The sequence below is a fragment of the Sorghum bicolor genome, chromosome 8 (assembly GCF_000003195.3).
Source record: "Sorghum bicolor cultivar BTx623 chromosome 8, Sorghum_bicolor_NCBIv3, whole genome shotgun sequence".
Taxonomy (NCBI): Eukaryota; Viridiplantae; Streptophyta; class Magnoliopsida; order Poales; family Poaceae; genus Sorghum; species Sorghum bicolor.
The window spans coordinates 30,573,581-30,598,950 of record NC_012877.2 but is presented as its reverse complement, the minus strand read 5'-3'; positions in this window follow the sequence as shown (position 1 = coordinate 30,598,950).

Here is a 25,370-nt window from a genome sequence, read left to right as displayed (position 1 = left end):
TCTCGAGAGATATAGCCGAAAATCATGTGTTGGGTGAAGAGGAATCGGCAACGCGTGCCCCCTTGAACTTTGGCGAAGCCGTTATAGTCTTACCCGGTTTAGGGAACAATCCGGATCAGATTGGCCGATTCTTCGAGACTCTGTATGAGGGTCTGGCCAGAGATGAACGACCATGGCTGGCTTATGATGACCCAGATAGCATGCTCCCTCTAACCTTCAATCCATTTGATGAAGCTCTCGACAGGGACAATGAGGCGATGATGGCAATTGTGACTCCCAGAGCCATTCCAGTGAATTTCTTCGGTAGCACGAAAACTTCTCCTCAGACTTACGAATTTTACAATCCATCGGCATTAGCTCGCCAGTTAGCTTTCGGCCAGTTGCCGATTGCACTTCCTTATGCCGATGTAATAAAACCCAGAGAAACCATCAACAACCTTCTTGAGTGGACTCGAGTAGCCCAACTACCACCAAACGCCGATGTAGATGTAGATCTGTCAGAATGGGTTCCGGCTGCTTTTATCACTCAGGCATACAAGTTATGGTGGGCAGAATGGAAAGAGCATCTATTCTGCAGATCGGCACTTTCATACCGCGGCATGATTGACCCCGAATACGAAGTTCCCGATGACACTGTAAGTAACTCAAACTAACGTTTCATTTTCTCACTATTACTTCTATCGGCAGCTTACCCTTGTATTCCTTTTGCAGGTTGACAATATTCCTCCATTGGTTAGCAGGAGTGGCAAGCCGATTGACTTGTTTCCATCAGGCCCGATTTCCTCAATCGGCTACAATGCTCCCACTCTGGCTTCCATCGTGCATCGGGGTGCGCGCCTCAGGAAAGTTACTACCAGGAGAACCCAGACATCACCAACGGTAGCTGCTCCTACTCTGGCGCGGGCTTTCAAGGCAATTTGTCAAATCTCTATCTTTTACGCTGACTATCTTTATATCGGCTTTATTTATACTTACAAACCCTTGTTCGTTATTGCAGCAAACCAGTGCATCGGCAAAGGTCACACTTCAAGGTGCCGATGCCACCCAGTCCAGCCAGCCAAAGAGGAAGGGTGTCAAGAGCACCAGGGCCGAAACGAAACGCCAAAAAGTGGCAGCTCCCCCTCCTCCTCCGGTATCTCCAATCCCAGTAGAGTCTTCTCCTTCTCCAGAAGTCCAGACACAGCAAGTGCCATCTCCCCAACCAATGCAGGATGCACCACAGATGGAAGAATCCCAGCAGGAAGAGCCTCAAACAGAAAGTACATCAGTCGATGTGGGTGAACAAGCAACTGGTCCGGTGGGTCCAATTATATCACCGGCGGCTCTCCCGATTCAGACAACCGTTGTTCCCCCTCCAGGTAACATACTTTAACAATACCGTTGCCGATGAACTCATTCTCATTTAGTCTCATAACCTTTCTTGTCTTCATTCAATCGATATCGTCCCATCGGCAACCTTAGCCGATCAACCTGCAGTTCCATCGGCATCTTTGGCCGGTTAGTCCGCAGCTCCGTCAGCACCTCCCAGTCCAAGGCAAGAGATCGCCTTGAAGCAAGTAAGTCACTGTTTACCGCCAGCACCATTTGCCGATTCTCTGAATATGAGCTAACCTTGCTTTCCCTCCCAGGAACAAGATTCTCCTGATAGCCTGTTTTCCTTCGCCATCGATCTCTCTGAAGAACAAGGCGAAGAAGCAAGTTCTTCCCAGACAGTTGGCATTACATCGGCGGAGACCAGGGCCAGGCTGGAAGAATTGTCAGTTCTCCTTCACCAGGATACAGCGCATTTGGTCGATGACTCCGACCCTACCAAGACCCTATTCAGAACTCTCAGAGGCCAAATCCCAGCCGACGTCGAAGAAATCCTGTTCCAAGCCGCTCATCTGGAGAGTCGCCAGCTGCAGTACCAGAGAGCTTCTCGGCGTCTTGCCGATAGAGCTGCTCAAACTCAACTCTCCGATGAAATGAGGAAAGAGAAACTCCTGACCGATGAGAAGCACAAGAACATCGGTATCCTGAAATCTTCAGGAGATGCGCTGAAGCAGAAGATATCCGATCTATCGGCAAGAAGAGAATCCCTGTTGGCGGAACTCAAGGAAGTGGAGAACGCCTTATCCCAAGCCCAACAGGAAGAGAACCAATTGCCAGAGACCATCAGGCTTCTTGAGCACGAGCGAAATGTTCATGGTCGCAAGGCACTCCAACTGAAGAAGAAGCTAAAGCCGATAGAAGGTTCTGCCGATGATGACATCAAGGAGATAGAAGCAGCCAACCAAATTCGGCTACGTGCTATATCAGCTATCCAGTCGCTGCTTAACACATAGAGTTTCCATCGGCATTGTGTCTACGCTTTCCTGCTTCCTCAACTTTTAGTCTAGCCGATAGGACTGTTATCGGCGCCTAAACTTTTGAAACACCAAGTTCTGTCCCCAAGCATTTGACTCCAGCCGATAGGAGTGTTATCGGCACCTAAACTTTTATGCATCGACCCATATACTGGGGTAGTACTTCTTTAAATATTTGCCGTTTAATGCTCTGGGAAATTCAATTCCTTCGAGGGTTTCTAGAATGTAGGCACTACCAGGAGCCGATCGACTTATCCGATAAGGACCCTCCCAATTAGGAGACCACTTTCCAAACTTCGAGCTTTTGGTCCCAACTGGTAAAATTAATTTCCATACCAAATCCCCATCGGCAAACTCTTTAGCCTTCACTTTCTTATCATACCATCTAGCAACTCTTTTCTTATTTTCTTCTACACTCATTAAAGCTTTTAACCGTTGCCCTGCTAGATCATCCAATTCATCGGTCATCAAAGTGGCATAATTGTCGGAAGTTAATTGATCTTGAAAAGATAATCGCCTAGATCCAGCCTTAATTTCCCAAGGCAACACGGCATCATGTCCATACACCAATTGATAGGGTGATACCTTGGTCGATCCATGACAAGCCATCCGATAAGACCACAATGCTTCATTTAATGATGTATGCCACCGCCTAGGATTTTCTTCAATCTTTCGTTTAATAAGCTTGATAATTCCTTTGTTAGACGCTTCGGCCTGCCCATTGGCTTGAGCATAATAAGGAGAAGAATTCAACACTTTAATTCCCATACCGATTGCGAATTCATCAAACTCCCCCGACGTGAACATGGTGCCCTGATCGGTAGTAATCGTTTGGGGAATCCCAAATCGGTAAATAATATGCTCCTTCACAAAATCAATCATATTGGCCGATGTGACTTTCTTCAAAGGAATAGCTTCGACCCACTTAGTAAAATAGTCAGTGGCAACTAGAATGACCTTATGCCCTTTGCTAGATGGTGGATAAATCTGGCCGATCAGATCGATGGCCCATCCCCGGAACGGCCAAGGTTTTATTATAGGATTCATAGCCAATGCGGGTGCTCTCTGGATATTACCGAACTTTTGACAACCTTGACATCCCTTGAAATATTTAAAACAATCTTCAAGTATGGTTGGCCAAAAATATCCATTCCTTCGAATCATCCACTTCATCTTAAAAGCTGACTGATGCGCTCCACACACTCCTTCATGAATTTCCCCCATCAAACTTCTGGCTTCATCATCACCCAAGCATCGGAGAAGAATTCCGTCGATAGTTCGATAATACAATTCATTTTCAAGGAGCACATACTTGGTTGCCTGAAATCGAACCCGTCTTTCAACTTTTTTGGATGGATCTTTTAGATAATCAATAATTTCTTTCCTCCAATCACCGGCACCGACTGCCGATGTCGCATTAATCATTGGCTGATATCCCGAGGCATGCTGAGCTAACCGATTAGCGTCTTCATTATGCAATCGGGGAACATGCTCCAATCGGAAGTCCTTGAATTCCTTTAACAGTTGCATACTTCTCTCGAAATAGGTTATGAGAACTTCACTTCGGCATTCATAGCTTCCGGCCAATTGATTTATAACCAACATAGAATCCCCGAATATTTCAACAGCATCAGCACGAACTTCTCTTAACAACTCCAATCCCTTGATCAGAGCTTGATACTCAGCCTGATTATTTGTTGATGTAGCAACAATCGGCAAGGAAAACTCATACTTCCTCCCCTTAGGAGAAACTAATACAATGCCGATTCCTGCCCCCCGGTCACAGGTAGATCCATCAAAGAAGAGCGTCCAGGGTGCAATTTCCAAGGTTTCCACTAGACCGCAATGCTGAGTCACAAAATCGGCCATAATCTGCCCTTTGACTGCCTTAGCCGATTCGTAACGCAAATCGAACTCCGACAGCGCTAAAATCCATTTACCGATCCTACCACTCATAATTGGCATAGATAGCATGTATCGGACCACGTCATCTTTGCAAACAACAGCACATTCGGCCGATAACAGGTAATGTCTCAGCTTGATACATGAAAAATATAAGCATAAGCACAGTTTCTCAATGGCCGAATACCTGGTTTCAGCATCAATCAACCTCCTACTCAAATAATAAATTACCCTCTCTTTCCCTTCAAATTCTTGAACTAAAGCTGAACCGATAACCGATCCATCGGTAGATAAATACAATTTGAAGGGCTTCCCTTGTTGAGGTGGAACTAAAACTGGAGGATTTACTAGATACTTCTTGATTTCATCCAGAGCCAACTGTTGTTCTCCTCCCCAAACAAACTCTTGATCGGCTTTCAATTTAAGAAGAGGACTGAAAGCACGAATCCTCCCAGATAAATTCGATATAAATCTTCTGATAAAATTCACCTTGCCGATCAAGGATTGGAGCTCGGTTTTATTGGTAGGGGCCACTATTTTATTGATGGCATCAATAGATCTTCGACTAATTTCAATACCCCTCTGATGTACCATGAAACCAAGAAACTGCCCTGCCGATACGCCAAATGCACACTTGTTGGGATTCATCTTCAATCCATGCTTCCTTGTGCACTCCAACACTTTTCGTAAATCGGCAAGATGCTTTGAGAAATCTCCAGACTTAACCACCACATCATCAATATAAATCTCTACGAGCTTGCCGATGAACTCATGAAATATAAAATTCATAGCCCTTTGATAAGTAGCACCAGCATTCTTTAACCCAAAAGTCATGACTATCCATTCAAATAGTCCAACATGACCAGGACACCTGAATGCGGTTTTTGGAATATCCTCCTCTGCCATGAATATTTGATTGTAACCTGCATTACCATCCATGAAGCTGATGACCCGATGGCCAGCCGCAGCATCAACCAGTAGATCGGCGACAGGCATTGGGTATCCATCCATCGGTGTAGCTTTATTGAGATTCCTGAAATCAATGCACACCCGAAGCTTCCCGTTCTTCTTGTAAACCGGAACAACATTGGAAATCCATTCGGCATACCGACACTGCCGAATAAACTTAGCTTCAATAAGTTTAGTGATTTCGGCCTTAATATCAGGTAGAATGTTAGGATTACATCGGCGGGCTGGTTGCTGATGTGGCCGAAATCCAGACATGATGGGTAACCGATGTTGGACAATTGATCGGTCTAAACCAGGCATCTCTGTATAATCCCAAGCAAAGCAATCTTTATATTCCTTTAACAAACTAATCAATTGTCGCTTACACTCAGGATCTAATCTAGCACTAATAAAAGTAGGCCTAGGCTTATCACCACCACCTATATCTACTTCTACCAAATCATCGGCCGATGTGAATCCCTGGCCTAATTTTCCATCATCGGCGAATCTATCCATTAAAAACCGTCGTCAGAACCGACTGCTTGGATCGGTGGAATCTCATAATCGGCAACTTTGAGAAAATCTTTCTCCCAAACTTCTCCTGAAATGCACCTGGTCCTTTCGTAAGTATCCGCTTCTGCCGATGCGATAACATAAGAAGAATCTCCTGGGACGATCTCAATCTTGTCACCTACCCACTGAACCAAGCACTGATGCATTGTAGATGGGACACAACAATTGGCATGAATCCAATCTCTCCCCAATAATAAATTGTAGGCACCTTTTCCGCTGATCACGAAAAAAGTTGTTGGCAAGGTTTTGCTGCCGATGGTCAACTCTGCACATATCGCCCCCTTGACTGGAGACACGTTTCCTTCAAAGTCTTTGAGCATCATATCGGTCTTGGTCAAATCTTGATCCCCTTTCCCAAGCTTCCGATATACTGCATACGGCATAATATTAATAGCAGCTCCACCATCAACTAGGATCTTGGTCATTGGCTGCCCATCAACCCTTCCTTTGAGGAACAAAGCTTTAAGATGCTGCCTCTCGTCATCGGCAGGTTTCTCAAAGATAGCCGTCATCGGATCCAGAGCCAACTGAGCTATCTGATCAGAAAATTCCAACTCATCGTCACTGGCTGGTGCAAGAAACTCCATCGGCAACATGAAGACCATGTTGACGCCTGCCGATGGACCTTCCCTCTTAGTGTCTGACGGCTGCCGACTTCCAGAGTTCTCTCCCTTGTTTAGCTCCTCTTGCCTTTCTCGTTGCAATCTCCTTTTCTGTGTCTTGGTTAATCCTCGAGGGCACCATGGAGGAAGTGGCCTTTGCCTTGCCGTCGGGCGTCGGTTCTCCCTTGACTCCATGCGATGCGTGTTAGCATCCCTGCAAAATATGAATTCATCGGGAACCCGCGCATCAGCCATTCCTTCGAGCTCCTCTTGGTTCCTGGGAAAATACTGGACACGGTCACTAAGTCTGTTGTGCCCACTGAATCTGCCCCCCAGCTGGTCATGAACTGACACCCTTCCTCTGATCGGCCCATTAGCTCGCCGTTCATCATCATGATAACGCCAATCGTTCCTATCGTACCGATCATAACCGTTGCATTCAGGGCAGTCTCTGACAGTAGGAAGCTTGATATTTTCCTCCCAACAATGGATGAAGAATGGGCAATTCCAATGATCCCTGTGCCGATTCCACTCCTGTCGGCATCTTTCTTCTTCCCATTGATAATCTTCCTGCTGGCGCCGATACCGATCTTCCTGTTGTTGCCATTTTTCTCGAGGCCTCCTATGAGTTATGACGATACCAGATCGAGGAAGCCTTCCTGAGCTAGTTCCTTCCTGGACCAAGCCCTTACTTCTTGCATCGGCAGTAGTAACTTGATGCTGAGGATCTACCGATGCACTCTTCTCAGCTGTCTCCGACGTTAAGACCTTAGCCTTCCCCTTAGCATCCAACATGTTTGTCGGGAAAGGATGTTGGTCTTTCTTCATCGGCTTCTGGGCTTTGGAACAGTCAAACTTGATTCTCCCTGATTCTATAGCCGATTGCAGCTGCTGTCTGAATACTTTGCACTCGTTGGTGTCATGTGAAGTTGCATTATGCCACTTGCAATATCTCATCCTCTTCAACTCTTCTGCCGATGGGATCACGTGGTTAGGTGACAGTTTGATTTGACCTTCCTGAAGTAGAAAGTCAAATATCCTATCGGCCTTGGCGGTGTCAAAGGCAAACTTCTCTGGTTCCTTCTGCCCAAAAGGACAAGACATCGGCTTCTTGTTTTTTACCCACTCTGCCAAACCGATTACTGGTTCCTCATCGGAATCTGAGCTTGTTGCTTCATCAACAAATGACACTTTCTTATTCCATGCCCTCTTAGGCTCGAAAGGCTTGATGTCTTGATCAGATATCCTCTGCACCAAATGACTTAAACTTTCGAACTCCTGAGAGGCATACTTATCCCTGATATGTGGCAACAAACCCTGGAAAGCCAAATCGGCTAGCTGCCGATCATCCAGAACCAGGCTATAGCATTTATTCTTGACCTCTCGTATCCTCTGCACAAATCCCTCAACCGACTCATCATTACGTTGCCTCAACTTGACCAAGTCGGTGATCTTCTTCTCATGAACCCCCGAGAAGAAGTATTTGTGGAATTGCTTCTCTAGATCGGCCCAAGTAATTACTGAGTTGGGAGGTAATGATATGAACCAAGTAAAGGCCGATCCAGACAATGATGATGAAAATAGACGAACCCTCAATTCGTCCCTGTTACCAGCCTCTCCACATTGAATAATGAACCTGTTGACATGCTCCATGGTTGACGTGTCGTCCTGTCCGGAAAACTTTGTAAAATCCGGTACCTTGTACCGATGTGGAAGCGGGATCAAATCATACGCTGGAGGATACGGTGTCCGATAAGAATAAGTGTTGACTTTGGGTTTTATCCCAAATTGTTCCCTCATTACTTCAGCAATCTTATCGGCCCAATACGCATCGGCATCTTGCCGATGAGGCAGCTGCGGATCTGGCACCTGGTGGCGAACCTCCACGTGTCTGTTCGGGACGTGACCTGCATGGAACATTGTATTGGTCACCTGTCCTCCAATCTGCGGACCACCAAACTGCTGTCCACCGATTGGCTGTCCTCCGAGTTGCTGTCCAAAATTTATTGGCTGGTTGGGAATCCCCTGACCTTGGAACCCGGGATAGACCTGCCCTTGCTGGAACCCTGTAGTATGATAACCCTGCTGGGGCGATTGTGGAAAGGCTTGCTGTCCAAGCCATCCATTATTAGCGTTCATCGGCATAGGTGCTGCCGATGATTGGTAATTGGGTACCGTCGTTGAATTGACATACCCCGACTGGGCATAGGCCTCTGTTGCATGAGCATTGACTCTGCCGATGCGTTGGGCATCTGAAACATTGAATCTTGAGGATTCCCAGTGTGAGGCCTTGCAGTAGTAGTTGTGGTATACCGAGGACTCTGGTTCACCGGCGCATTGGGAGGTGCCGATGTCATAGGAGTTTTGCCCCTCATGTCAGTTATTTGTGATGTTCCCGGCGTCAACTCTGGAGGCATACCATAACCCCACCAGTTGGGAGGAAGAGTCAACCCTGACATTGCCGATGCCAACATATCTGTTGTCAGTTTATGCTGCCCAACTGGAATTTGTGGATTGGTTGCCATCGGCATAGATAGTGCACCAGTAGTCCCCAATGTACTTGGAGGGATAGCAGACTGTGCACTTGCATTCGTCAAGGCAGCCGATGGAGCCGTGACCTCTAGTGCCGTTGGCTGATGATGGGAGGGCCCCACATAATCTGGCGGGATTTGTCCTTCCTTGAAAGTTCTTGCCACGGCGTTGAAAACCGTATTAGACAGTACACCAGCTTGGTTAATCAACGCTCGATTGATGGCATTGTCAACCATATCTTGAAGCTTGCCAGGATTGGCGTCAAAGGTGACCTGCCGTGGTGCCGGCAGTGCATCTTTCTGGACCACTTCGCCGCTCCTGTTTATGCTGAAAGACCTCAGGCATTGCTGCTTGAACTCTTCCATGGCTTGGGCAATAGCTTGCTTTTGCTCATCCTTGAGGTTGACCTCCGTCACGGGGATGACGTTCTCTTGATCGAGGTCAGAGATCGACATGTTGATCTTGATCTTGAATCTGTCCCCCCGAGCGTGCCAAAAGATGTGTTGATGCAAAACTGATCTGCAAACACAAAGGGCTAATACCCAATTCAAACGTTAAGGCGTGCCAGCCGATTTGACCTTGCTATCGGCAAAGGTGATAACTCGAATACTTCAGTCCTGACAACAGCGATGCGCCCGGATGTCACGGCTAAGAGGTACTCACGCGGAACTCGAGAACACGCCGAGCTTAAGTCGACGAATTCCTAAGAACTCGTAATAAAAAGAAAAAAGTATGACGAAGTCGTCGAAAAGTAGATGCTGGAATATGAGTAAAAACTTGTGTTTGATTGATTTCTTGATTGATTATTACAAGGTCCTAGGGTTTATATTTATACCCTGCTCAAAGAGCTACAACCAGACACGATTAGAATTCGAATTCCAAATTACACGGAATCCGTATACAAAACGATGCAAATAATTAAGGAAATAATAAAACTATCCTTCGTGACAAACCGAAACTCCTCCACATGACAACTGGCAGCTTCCGGACTCCTCCTTCGCATCATCGGCAATCCCCTTGCCATAGTCATCGGCAGACCTTTTTATCCAGCCATCGGCACCATATTACTGCCTGTGGACTTAGTCACATTCAACCTCTCCCTCATCGGCAACCATCCTCATCAGCGACCCGCATCGTACCGCCACCCTATCCTGCCATCCTAGACACGTGCCCAAAAATGGTGTCAACAGAAATATATTTTGAAGCACCCAATAGAACTCCTAGATGATGTGTGTCATTTAGAATCCCACTTCGGTCTCTTTGGAGATAGTGTTAGTTTCGGTGCAAAATAGGTACACGATTAGTGCCTAATGCACCATAGGCTAATAAACTATTTTGGACACACGCGATGGTACTCCTTGGTGAAGAGGCTCATGTGGAATCTTTGTTCTGTGTGTTTGGAGATAGTTCTAATCTTGATGCAAGATAGGTGCACGGTTTGCATAGAACATACCATATGCTTAGAAATCAATTTGGACACACCCGATGGAACTGTACATGCACCCGATGGAACTACTAGATGAAGTGTATCATATGGAATCTCGCTTCGGTCCAGTTGGAGATAGTACTAGTTTCGGTGCAAGATAGTTGCATGGTTTGTGCCCAGTGCACCATAGGCTCAGAAATTATTTTGGAAGTTCCCGCTGGTACTCCTAGGTGAAGAGGCTCAAGTGAAAGCTCGGTTTGGTCTATTTGGAGATAATGCTAATCTTGATGAAAGATAGGTGTACGGTTTGCATGGAACGTACCATATTCTCAGAAATCAATTTGGACGCACCCGATAGAACTCCTAGATCATGTGTGTCATATGGAATCTCGCTTCAATCTGTTTGGAGACAGTATTAGTTTAGGTGCAAGATTGGTGCATGTTTTGCGCAAAATGCACCATAGGCTCAGAAACCATAATGGAAGCACCCGATGATAATCCCAGGTGAAGAGGCTCAAGTGGAAGGTCGGTTCGATCTGTTTGGAGATAGTGCTAATCTTGATGCAAGATAGGGGCACGGTTTGCATGTAACAAACCATATGCTAAGAAATCCATTTAGACGCACCCCAATAGAACTCCTAGATGACATGTGTCATATAGAATCTCGCTTTGGTCTGTTTTGAGACAGAGTTAGTTTTGGTGCAAGATAGGTACACAGTTTGCGCCTAGTGCATCATACACTAAGAATCCATTTTGGATGCACCCGATGATACTCCTGGGTAAAGGGGCTCAAGTGGAAGCTCAGTTTGCTTTTGTTTGGAGATAGTGCTAATCTTGATGCAAGATAGGTGCACAAATTGCATGGAACATACCATATGCTTAGAAATATATTTGGAAGCACCCAATAGAACTCGTAGATGACGTGTGTCATATAGAATCTCACTTCGGTCTCATTGGTGATAGTGTTAGTTTCGGAGCAAGATAGGTACACGGTTTGTGCCTAATGCACCATAGGCTAAGAAACTATTTTGGACGCACACGATGGTACTCCTTGGTGAAGAGGCTCAAGTGGAATCTTTGTTCTGTCTGTTTGGAGATAGTTCTAATCTTGATGCAAGATAGGTGCACGGTTTGCATGGAACATACCATATGCTCAGAAATCAATTTGGACACACCCGATGGAACTGTAGATGCACCCGCTGGAACTACTAGATGAAGTGTATCATATGAAATCTCGCTTCGGTCCACTTGGAGATAGTATTTGTTTCGGTGCAAGATAGTTGCATGGTTTGTGCCCAGTGCACCATAGGCTCAGAAATCGTTGTGGAAGTTCCCGATGGTACTCCTAGGTGAAGAGGCTCAAGTGAAAGCTCGGTTCAGTGTGTTTGGAGATAGTGCTAATCTTGATGCGAGATAGGTGTACGGTTTGCATGGAACATACCATATTCTCGGAAATCAATTTGGACGCACCCGATAGAACTCCTAGATCATGTGTGTCATATGGAATCTTGCTTCAATCTGTTTGGAGACAGTGTTAGTTTAGGTGCAAGATTGGTGCATGGTTTGCGCATAATGCACCATAGGCTCGGAAACCATTATGGAAGCACCCGATAATACTCCTAGGTGAAGAGGCTCAAGTGGAAGGTCGGTTCGATCTGTTTGGAGATAGTGCTAATTTTGATGCAAGATAGGTGCACGGTTTGCATGGAACATACCATATGCTAAGAAATCCATTTGGACGCATCCCAATAGAACTCCTAGATGACATGTGTCATATGGAATCTCGCTTTGGTCTGTTTGGAGACAGAGTTAGTTTTGGTGCAAGATAGGTACACAGTTTGTGCCTAATGCATCATAGGCTAAGAAACCATTTTGGATGCACCCGATGATACTCCTGGGTAAAGGAGTTCAAGTGGAAGCTCAGTTTGCTTTGTTTGGAGATAGTGCTAATCTTGATGCAAGATAGGTGCACGAATTGCATTGAACGTACCATATGCTTAGAAATATATTTGGAAGCACCCAATAGAACTCCTAGATGACGTGTGCCATATAGAATCTCACTTCGGTCTCTTTGAAGATAGTGATAGTTTCGATGCAAGATAGGTACACGGTTTGTGCCTAATGCACCATAGGCTAAGAAACTATTTTAGACGCACGCGATGGTACTCCTTGGTGAAGAGGCTCAAGTGGAATCTTGGTTCTGTCTGTTGGGAGATAGTTCTAATCTTGATGCAAGATTGGTGCATGGTTTGAATGGAACATACCATATGCTCAGAAATCAATTTGGACACACCCGATGGAACTGCAGATGCACCCGATGGAACAACTAGATGAAGTGTATCATATGAAATCTCGCTTCGGTCCAGTTGGAGATAGTATTAGTTTCGGTGCAAGATAGTTGCATGGTTTGTGCCCAGTGCACCATAGGCTCGGAAACCATTATGGAAGCACCCGATAATACTCCTAGGTGAAGAGGCTCAAGTGGAAGGTCGGTTCGATCTGTTTGGAGATAGTGCTAATTTTGATGCAAGATAGGTGCACGGTTTGCATGGAACATACCATATGCTAAGAAATCCATTTGGACGCATCCCAATAGAACTCCTAGATGACATGTGTCATATGGAATCTCGCTTTGGTCTGTTTGGAGACAGAGTTAGTTTTGGTGCAAGATAGGTACACAGTTTGTGCCTAATGCATCATAGGCTAAGAAACCATTTTGGATGCACCCGATGATACTCCTGGGTAAAGGAGTTCAAGTGGAAGCTCAGTTTGCTTTGTTTGGAGATAGTGCTAATCTTGATGCAAGATAGGTGCACGAATTGCATTGAACGTACCATATGCTTAGAAATATATTTGGAAGCACCCAATAGAACTCCTAGATGACGTGTGCCATATAGAATCTCACTTCGGTCTCTTTGGAGATAGTGATAGTTACGATGCAAGATAGGTACACGGTTTGTGCCTAATGCACCATACGCTAAGAAACTATTTTAGACGCACGCGATGGTACTCCTTGGTGAAGATGCTCAAGTGGAATCTTGGTTCTGTCTGTTGGGAGATAGTTCTAATCATAATGCAAGATTGGTGCATGGTTTGCATGGAACATACCATATGCTCAGAAATCAATTTGGACACACCCGATGGAACTGTAGATGCACCCGATGGAACAACTAGATGAAGTGTATCTTATGAAATCTCGCTTCGGTCCAGTTGGAGATAGTATTAGTTTCGGTGCAAGATAGTTGCATGGTTTGTGCCGAGTGCACCTTAGGCTCACAAATCGTTATGGAAGTTCCCAATGGTACTCCTAGGTGAAGAGGCTCAAGTGATAGCTCAGTTCGGTCTGTTTGGAGATAGTGCTAATCTTGATGAAAGATAGGTGTACGGTTTGCATGGAACGTACCATATTCTCAGAAATCAATTTGGACGCACCCGATAGAACTCCTAGATCATGTGTGTCATATGGAATCTCGCTTCAATCTGTTTGGAGACTGTTAGTTTAGGTGCAAGATTGGTGCATGGTTTGCGCATAATGCACCATAGGTTCAGAAACCATTATGGAAGCACCCGATGATAATCCTAGGTGAAGAGGCTCAAGTGGAAGGTTGGTTCGATCTGTTTGGAGATAGTGCTAATCTTGATGCAAGATAGGTGCACGGTTTGCATGGAACATACCATATGCTAAGAAATCCATTTAGACGCACCCCAATAGAACTCCTAGATGACATGTGTCATATAGAATCTCGCTTTGGTCTGTTTGGAGACAGAGTTAGTTTTGGTGCAATATAGGTACACAGTTTGCGCCTAATGCATCATAGGCTAAGAAACCATTTTGGATGCACACGATGATATTCCTAGGTAAAGGGGTCAAGTGGAAGCTCAGTTTGCTTTTGTTTGGAGATAGTGCTAATCTTGATGCAAGATAGGTGCACAAATTGCATGGAACGTACCATATGCTTCGAAATATATTAGGAAGCACCCAATAGAACTCGTAGATGACGTGTGTCATATAGAATCTCACTTCGGTCTCATTGGAGATAGTGTTTGTTTTGGTGCAAGATAGGTACACGGTTTGTGCCTAATGCACCATAGGCTAAGAAACTATTTTGGACGCACACCATAGTACTCCTTGGTGAAGAGGCTTATGTGGAATCTTGGTTCTGTCTGTTAGGAGATTGGTGCACAGTTTGCATGGAACATACCATATGCTCAGAAATCAATTTGGACACACCCGATGGAACTGTAGATGCACCCGATGGAACTACTAGATGAAGTGTATTGATGAGGACATCAGCACCATTTATACAACCACACCTACACCCACACCATCGCCAACACCACTTGGCCCTCTTACTCGTGCCCGTGCCCGTCAACTGAACCATCAAGTAAGTTTATTCTTAAACTCTTGACCATCATATTTTGACAATGGAGACACGTGTACTCTTGTTTTGCTTAGGAATGTTGGAGAGGACCAGAAGCATAGGGGATTGGCGTAGGCTGGATTTGGACAGCAAGACAGCACCAACTTACAACAACCGCCATGACTACATACAGAGTCCATTTTAAGCATGCAAGCACTTGATGGAAAACTCGTCAAGTATATTTTTAGATGGATCTCAATTCAAGTTCACAGCAGCTATGAGGCGGCCGCAATTGTCTAATAACTCCACGGACCTTTTCTTTGGATACCTACTTTTAGAGCATGCTTCGGTCAATAAGGATCTCATGTTTCGGTCAATAAGGATCTCATGCAACCAAGCAATGGATGCCTTTATTTCTCTGTTATTTTTAGAGTGTCGAGAGTGCCGCCTAGCTTTGCTCTCTCTTGTATTTATGGCTCCTACATGCCACAACAACAATCTGGGTTTTGTTTAATCGAGTTAGCCATTTGCTACCGCCTTTCAGCGCGCGTGTTGGATAAACCGCCCGTCTGATTGTAAACGGAACCCCACCATCTTGTGATTTCAGATTGAAAGCTCAATATATATATATTTTGCAATTGTGATTGTTCATTGTGTTCTTGCTTGTTCTTCGATTGCTTGCAGGACGAGTGCCCTCGTGGCCGGGTCACGCACCACAAGAACGCAGCGATCCTTGGAGTCGGTGTATCGGTTGCTAAGGCGCATCATCCTTGGATGGTTGTAGTCGGATCATGAACGTCGTCTCCTTCCACTAAATCGAAGTTATCCATCTCCACCAAAAAGATCGGGACACCCTCGTTCCTATTATGTGGTAATCAAAGCAAGGTTTGATTGGTGAGTGATTTTAGTTTGCAATTTTTTTCCCTATAGTCCAGAAAAGCCAAAAAAAAATTTAGTTTCATTCCCAACATCCTATAGACCCATTGAGCCTTTTACTAGTACTACTTAGTTCAGGCAAGTTGTGTTTGATTTACATCGGTCGAGTCGAATTGCTGGTCTTGGGTTTAGACTTTTAGAGTTTCGAGTTCTTGTCACGTTTTAGTCACTGTCCATCGTATAATCTCTGCTGCAATCACTATTATCATATACATTTGGACTGTCTGAACTATCATCACCACCCTACTTGTGCACCGTGTAAACTCCATCCACCAGTTTCTCTTTTCACTTGTACGCACCCTTATATTTTTAGGCGCATGCACCCTTTCACTTCAACCTGTGAGCATGCAATGATTAACCGCCACCTCCTCCATGCTCCTTTCTTTCATCCATACATCCTATTATAAGCGCTAGCGCACATTCTATTTTCAGCATCCTATTGCAACCACCAGATTTGTTCCACATTTGCGCATCTAATTTTGGAACATTCTATTGTTCCATCCACTTCCAGCAGCGCGCATCCTTTTGCCTGTCCTCCACTCTTCTTTCACATTCTATTTTTAGCATCCCCATTGCAATCAGTACTACTGCAGCACCATATCACCATCACAATTTGCTAGTTGTATTTTTTGTCACACTAAAGGCATTGTGCGTATTCTGAAATCTAATCCATCAAGATTCAGATTTGTTTTAGTTGAGCAAAGTAAAAGAAAAAAACAGAAAGAAACAAAAAAAACAATAAAAAAAGAGGAAAAAATGAAAGAAAAAAAAATGAAAGAAAAGAAAGGAAGAGGAAAAGAAGGGGAGTTATCTAGGAAAAGAAGGGGAGTTATCTCTTGTTGTCTTTATTATTGTTCCTGCTGTACCGTGACTTTGTTTGTGTCTAGGCTCATGTCTCTAGCACCGTCTAGCCTAGGACCAGCATAGCACCTCCGTTGAATGATTTCTCAACCTGCTTTTGTAACTAATGTGGTGTTAGTATTTCCTTGCTACTTTTAGCCTTCCTATAGCTCCACAAATTCGACTATAGCTTGACAGGGATTGATGTTGCGGCACCGATACACTTGCTTCTTAGGTTGAGTTGCTGAATTGTTGGCTGCCGTCCCCCTCCTGTTGAGTTTGGTAAGAACAGGTGAGAACATGCATGGACAAGTGTTGAGAGTGAGAGGATTATAATAACCACATCCTACTAGCATTAGGGCAGTTTTTCTTTCACTTTTTTTTGTCTCCTCTCTTGTGATCATGCCAGGAGAATCAGATCCAACCCCACCGCAATCACCATGGACAAAGACCTTTATGCTACACTTCGAACGCAAAGGGAGCACACTAATGGCCTCAATGAGGATGTACAGGTGACCAATGAAAAGGTTGGGCAATTGGAGATAGCCCAAATAGCCACCACCAGCAAGCTTACAAGGTTGGAGGCATCTATTGTTCGTATGGACAAAAGCCTTGCTGCCCTTCTGAACTGTTTTGATGACTTCCACATGAAACACAAAGAGAAGCATAATGAAGATGAAGAGCAAGTCGAAGATAATTATGATGATGATTATACTGCTGATACTGAACATGATGATCGTGACACTCGTGATCGGCATCGCCTACGCCATAATCGAAGTGGTATGGGCGGTCACCGTCGACGTGAGGTACCCAACAATACTGATTCTTTCAGCAAGATTAAATTTAAAATACCTCCTTTTGATGGTAAGTATGACCCTGGTGCATATATTTCTTGGGAAATTGCTATTGAACAAAAGTTTGCATGTCATGAGTTTCCTGAGAATACACGTGTTAGGGCTGCTACTAGCGAGTTTAGTGACTTTGCTACTGTTTGGTGGAATGAACATGTCAAGAAAAATCCTAATAACATACCACAAACTTGGAATGCTTTAAAACGAATCATGAGGGCTAGATTTGTTCCTTCTTACTATGCACGAGATTTGTTACATAAATTACAACAACTGAGACAGGGAGCTAAAACTGTAGAAGAATATTATCAAGAATTGCAAATGGGTATGTTGCGTTGTAATATAGAAGAGGACGAGGAACCTGCAATGGCTAGGTTTTTGGGTGGACTAAACCGTGAAATTCAGGACATACTTGAATATAAAGATTACAATAACATAACCCGTTTGTTTCATCTTGCGTGTAAAGCTGAAAGGGAAGTTCAGGGACAATATGCTAGTACCAAGAATAGTATTTCTGTAGGGAAGACTAATTCATGGCAGCCCCGCACGACTACTACTCCACCTACACGTGCTCCTATGCCTTCACAAAGCAAGATGTCTCGTGCTAATCTAGCAAACTCAGTGGCAAAGACGATTCAAAATCCTACTGCAAGTGCTTCATCCATGGCGTCTACAGGTAGAACAAGAGACATTCAGTGCCTCCGATGCAAGGGATATGGACATGTGATGCGTGAATGTCCCAGCAAGCGTGTTATGATCGTCAAAGATGATGGTGAGTGCTCATCTGCTAGTGATTTTGATGAAGATACACTTGCATTGCTTGCAGCTGACCATGCAGGTAGTGAACAACATTTCGAAGAACATATTAATGCTACTGAAGCAGACCGCTATGAGAGCCTTATTGTGCAGCGTGTGCTTAGTGCACAAATGGAGAAGGCAGAGCAAAATCAGCGACATACATTGTTTCAAACAAAGTGTGTCATCAAAGAGCGTTCATGTCGCATGATCATTGATGGAGGTAGCTGCAACAACTTGGCCAGCAGCGACATGGTGGAGAAGCTTGCGCTTACCACTAACCCACACCCACATCCATATTATATTCAATGGCTGAACAATAGTGGCAAGGCAAAGGTAACTAGACTTGTGCGAATCAATTTTTCCATTGGGTCGTATAAAGATGTTGTTGAATGTGATGTTGTGCCTATGCAAGCTTGCAATATTCTGCTAGGTAGACCTTGGCAATTTGATAGAGATTCTATGCATCATGGAAGAGCAAATCAGTATTCTTTTCTGTATCATGATAGAAAAATTGTTTTACACCCTATGTCTCCTGAGGCGATTATGCAAAATGATGTGGCTCAGGCTACAAAAGCAAAAAGAGAGAGGAATACTAAACCTGTCATATATAGGAAAGATGGGATCAAATTGAAAGGGAATTGTTTGCTTGCTACTAAGTCTGATATTAATGAGTTGAATGCATCCACTTCTACTATTTATGCTTTAGTATGCAAAGATGCATTAATTTCCCTTCACGATATGCTACATTCTTTGCCTCCGGAGGTTGCTGACATTTTGCAGGAGTATTCTGATGTGTTTCCAACTGAAATGCCACCGGGGCTACCACCACTTCGAGGATTGAGCACCAGATTGACTTGATTCCCGGTGCTTCATTGCCCAACCGTGCACCATACAGGACCAATCCAGAAGAAACAAAAGAGATTTAGCGGCAAGTGCAAGAACTACTCGACAAAGGTTATGTGCGTGAGTCTCTTAGTCCCTGTTCCTATTATTTTAGTGCCTAAAAAAGATGGATCATGGTGTATGTGTGTGGATTGTCAAGCTATCAATAATATTACTATTAGATATCGCCATCCTATTCCACGCTTAGATGACATGCTTGATGAACTATGTGGTGCTGTTGTATTTTCCAAAGTTGACTTGCGTAGTGGTTACCACCAGATTCGTATGAAATTGGGAGATGAATGGAAAACCGCTTTCAAAACTAAATTTGGTTTGTATGAGTGGTTAGTCATGCCTTTTGGTTTAACTAATGCACCGAGTACCTTCATGAGACTAATGAACGAGGTTTTGCGTGCCTTCATTGGAAGATTTGTTGTTGTTTATTTGGATGATATATTAATTTACAGCAAATCTATGGATCAACATCTTGATCATTTACGTGCTGTTTTTCAAGCTCTACGAGATGCACGCTTATTTGGTAATATTGAGAAGTGCATGTTTTGCACAGATCGAGTTTCTTTTCTTGGCTATGTTGTTACACCACAGGGAATTGAGGTTGACAAATCCAAGGTGGAAGCGATACAAGGGTGGCCAATACCAAAGAGCGTCACCCAGCTACGGAGTTTTCTAGGACTTGCTGGGTTCTATCGTCGCTTTGTGCAGGATTTCAGCACCATTGCTGCACCATTGAATGAGCTTACAAAGAAGGGAGTGCACTTTTCTTGGAGCATAGCACAAGAGAATGCTTTCAACATGTTGAAAGATAAGTTGACACATGCACCTCTTCTCCAACTTCCTGATTTTAACAAAACTTTTGAACTTGAATGTGATGCTAGTGGAATTGGTTTGGGTGGTGTTTTGTTACAAGAAGGAAAACCCATTGCATATTTTAGTGAGAAACTAAGTGGGCCTATTCTAAATTATTCTACTTATGATAAAGAATTGTATGCTCTTGTGCGAACATTAGAAACATGGCAACATTATTTGTGGCCCAAAGAATTTGTCATACATTCTGATCATGAATCGTTAAAGCATATTCGTAGCCAAGGAAAATTGAACCGTAGACACGCTAAGTGGGTTGAATTCATTGAATCTTTTCGGTATGTCATCAAACACAAGAAAGGGAAAGAGAATATCATTGCTGATGCTTTATCTAGGAGATATACCTTGTTGACACAACTCGACCATAAGATCTTTGGATTGGAAACAGTTAAAGAACAATATGTTCATGATGATGATTTTAAAGATGTGTTTTTGCATTGTAAGGATGGGAAGGCATGGAATAAATTTGTTGTAAATGATGGTTTTGTGTTTAGAGCTAATAAGCTATGCATTCCAGCTAGCTCTGTTCGTTTGTTGTTGCTACAGGAAGCACATGGAGGTGGTTTGATGGGACATTTTGGGGCAAAGAAGACGGAGGACATACTGGCTGGTCATTTCTTTTGGCCAAAGATGAGGAGAGATGTGGAGAGATTTATTGCTCGCTGCACGACATGTCAAAAGGCCAAGTCACGCTTAAATCCACACGGTTTGTACATGCCACTACCTGTTCCTAGCATTCCTTGGAAAGATATTTCTATGGATTTTGTGTTGGGATTGCCAAGAACTGGGCAGGGCCGTGATAGTGTTTTTGTGGTTGTGGATGGATTTTCTAAGATGGCACACTTTATACCTTGTCATAAGACTGATGACGCCACACATATTGCTGATTTGTTCTTTCGAGAAGTTGTTCGTTTGCATGGTGTTCCAAACACAACTGTTTCTGATCGAGATGCTAAATTTCTTAGTCACTTTTGGAGAACTTTATGGGCTAAACTGGGGACAAAACTTTTATTTTCTACCACTTGTCATCCCCAAACTGATGGTCAAACTGAAATTGTAAATAGAACTTTGTCTACTATGTTAAGGGCAATTTTAAAGAACAATATTAAAATGTGGGAAGATTGTTTGCCCCACATTGAGTTTGCTTATAATCGTTCACTGCATTCTACTACAAAGATGTGCCCATTTGAGATTGTTTATGGCCTGCTACCACGTGCTCCAATTGATTTAATGCCTTTGCCAACTTCCAAAAAATTGAATTTTGATGCTAAGCAACGTGCTGAATTGATGTTAAAACTGCATGAAACAACAAAAGGAAACATAGAGCGCATGAATGCTAAGTATATGATTGCTGGTGATAAAGGTAGAAGGAAATTGATTTTTGAACCTGGAGATTTGGTTTGGTTGCATTTGAGAAAGGATAGGTTTCCTGAGTTGAGAAAATCTAAATTGATGCCTAGAGCTGCTGGACCATTTAAAGTGCTACAACAAATTAATGAGAATGCATATAAGCTTGATCTTCCTACAGATTTTTGGGTTAGTCCCACATTTAACATTGCAGATTTGAAGCCATATTTGGGTGAGGGAGATGAGCTTGAGTCGGGGACGACTCAAATGCAAGAAGGGGAGGATGATGAGGACATCAGCACTATCTATACATCCACACCTACACCCACACCATCGCCAACACCACTTGGCCCTCTTACTCGTGCCCGTGCCCGTCAACTGAACCATCAAGTTTATTCTTAAACTCTTGTCCATCATATTTAGACAATGGAGACACGTGCACTCTTGTTTTGCTTAGGAATGATGGAGAGGACCAGAAGCATAGGGGATTGGCGTAGGCTGGATTTGGACACCAAGACAGCACCAATTTACAACAACCGCCATGACATCATACAGAGTCCATTTTAAGCATGCAAGCACTTGATGGAAAACTCATCAAGTATATTTTTAGATGGATCTCAATTCAAGTTCACAGCAGCTATGAGGCGGCCGCAATTGTCTAATAACTCCACGGACCTTTTCTTTGGATACCTACTTTTAGAGCATGCTTCGGTCAATAAGGATCTCATGTTTCGGTCAATAAGGATCTCATGCAACCAAGCAATGGTTGCCTTTATTTCTCTATTATTTTTAGAGTGTCGAGAGTGCCGCCTAGCTTTTCTCTCTCTTGTATTTATGGCTCCTACATGCCACCACAACAATCTGGGTTTTGTTTAATCGAGTTAGCCATTTGCTACCGCCTTTCAGCGCGCGTGTTGGATAAACCGCCCGTCTGATTGTAAACGGAACCCCACCATCTTGTGATTTCAGATTGAAAGCTCAATATATATATATATATTGCAATTGTGATTGTTCATTGTGTTCTTGCTTGTTCTTCGATTGCTTGCAGGACGAGTGCCCTCGTGGCTGGGTCGCGCACCACAAGAACGCAGCGATCCTTGGAGTCGGTGTATCGGTTGCTAAGGCGCATCATCCTTGGATGGTTGTAGTCGGATCGTGAACGTCGTCTCCTTCCACTAAATCGAAGTTATCTATCTCCACCAAAAAGATCGGGACACCCTCGTTCCTATTATGTATCATATGGAATCTCGCTTCGGTCTAGTTGGAGATAGTATTAGTTTCGGTGCAAGATAGTTGCATTGTTTGTGCCCAGTGCACCATAGGCTCAGAAATCGTTGCGGAAGTTCCTGATGGTAGTCCTAGGTGAAGAGGCTCAAGTGAAAGCTCAGTTCGGTCTGTTTGGAGATATTGCTAATCTTGATGAAAGATAGGTGTACGGTTTGCATGGAACGTACCATATTCTTAGAAATCAATTTGGACGCACCCGATAGAACTCCTAGATCATGTGTGTCATATGGAATCTCACTTCAATCTGTTTGGAGACAATGTTAGTTTAGGTGCAAGATTGGTGCATGGATTGCGCATAATGCATCATAGGCTCAGAAACCATTATGGAAGCACCCGATGATAATGCTTGGTGAAGAGGCTCAAGTGGAAGGTTGGTTCGATCTGTTTGGAGATAGTACTAATCTTGATGCAAGATAGGTGCTCGGTTTGCATGGAACATACCATATGCTAAGAAATCCATTTAGACGCACCCCAATAGAACTCCTAGATGACATGTGTCATATGGAATCTCGATTCAGTCTGTTTGGAGACAGAGTTAGTTTTTGTGCAAGATAGGTACATAGTTTGCGCCTAATGCATCATAGGCTAAGAAACCATTTCGGATGCAGCCGATGATACTCCTAGGTAAAGGGGCTCAAGTGGAAGCTCACTTTGCTTTTGTTTGGAGATAGTGCTAATCTTGATGCAAGATAGGTGCACAAATTGCATGGAACGTACCATTTGCTTCGAAATATATTTGGAAGCACCCAATAGAACTCCTAGATGACGTGTGTCATATAGAATCTCACTTCGGTCTCTTTGGAGATAGTGTTAGTCTCGGTGCAAGATAGGTACACGGTTTGTGCGTAATGCACTATAGGCTAAGAAACTATTTTGGACGCACACGATGGTACTCCTTGGTGAAGAGGCTCAGGTGGAATCTTGGTTCTGTCTGTTTGGAGATAGTTCTAATCTTGATGCAAGATAGGTGCATGGTTTGCATGGAACATACCATATGCTCAGAAATCAATTTGGACAAACCTGTTGGAACTGTAGATGCACCTGATGGAACTACTAGATGAAGTGTATCATATGGAATCTTGCTTCGGTCCAGTTAGAGATAGTATTAGTTTCGGTGCAAGATGGTTGCATGGTTTGTGCCCAGTGCACCATAGGCTTAGAAATCGTTGTGGAAGTTCCCGATGGTACTCCTAGGTGAAGAGGCTCAAGTGAAAGCTCGGTTCGGTCTGTTTGGAGATAGTGCTAATCTTGATGAAAGATAGGTGTACGGTTTGCATGGAACGTACCATATTCTCAAAAATCAATTTGGACGCACCCGATAGAACTCCTAGATCATGTGTGTCATATGGAATCTCGCTTCAATCTGTTTGGAGACAGTGTTAGTTTAGGTGCAAGATTGGTGCATGGTTTGCGCATAATGCACCATAGGCTCAGAAACCATTATGGAAGCACCCGATGATAATCCTAGGTGAAGAGGCTCAAGTGGAAGGTTGGTTTGATCTGTTTGGAGATAGTGCTAATCTTGATGCAAGATAGGTGCATGGTTTGCATGGAACATACCATATGCTAAGAAATCCATTTAGATACACCCCAATAGAACTCCTAGATGACATGTGTCATATAGAATCTTGCTTTGGTCTGTTTGGAGACGGAGTTAGTTTTGGTGCAAGATAGGTACACAGTCTGTGCCTATTGCATCATAGGCTATGAAACCATTTTGGATGCACCCGATGATACTCCTAGGTAAAGGGGCTCAAGTGGAAGCTCAGTTTGCTTTATTTGGAGATAGTGCTAATCTTGATGCAAGATAGGTGCATGAATTGCATCGAACGTACCCTATGCTTAGAAATATATTTGGAAGCACCCAATAGAACTCTTAGATGATGTGTGCCATATAGAATCTCACTTTGGTCTCTTTGGAGATAGTGATAGTTTCGATGCAAGATAGGTACACGGTTTGTGCCTAATGCACCATAGGCTAAGAAACTATTTTAGACGCACGCGATGGTACTCCTTGGTGAAGAGGCTCAAGTGGAATCTTGGTTCTGTCTGTTGGGAGATAGTTCTAATCTTGATGCAAGATTGGTGCATGGTTTGCATGGAACATACCATATGCTCAGAAATCAATTTGGACACACCCGATGGAACTGTAGATGCACCCGATGGAACTACTAGATGAAGTGTATCATATGAAATCTCGCTTCGGTCCAGTTGGAGAAAGTATTAGTTTCGGTGCAAGATAGTTGCATGGTTTGTGCCCAGTGCACCATAGGCTCACAAATCGTTGTGGAAGTTCCCAATGGTATTCCTAGGTGAAGAGGCTCAAGTGAAAGCTCGGTTCGGTCTGTTTGGAGATAGTGCTAATCTTAATGAAAGATAGGTGTACGGTTTGCATGGAACATACCATATTCTCAGAAATCAATTTGGACGCACCCGATAGAACTCCTAGATCATGTGTGTCATATGGAATCTCGCTTCAATCTGTTTGGAGACAGTGTTAGTTTAGGTGCAAGATTGGTGCATGGTTTGCGCATAATGCACCATAGGCTAAGAAACCATTATGGAAGCACCCGATGATAATCCTATGTGAAGAGGCTCAAGTGGAAGGTTGGTTCGATCTGTTTGGAGATAGTGCTAATCTTGATGCAAGATAGGTGCTCGGTTTGCACGGAACATACCATATGCTAAGAAATCCATTTAGACGCACCCCAATAGAACTCCTAGATGACATGTGTCATATAGAATCTCGCTTTGGTCTGTTTGGAGACGTAGTTAGTTTTGGTGCAAGAAAGGTACACAATTTGCGCCTAATGCATTATAGGCTAATAAAGAACGTAAGGGCACGGGTTGTCGCGGTGGGT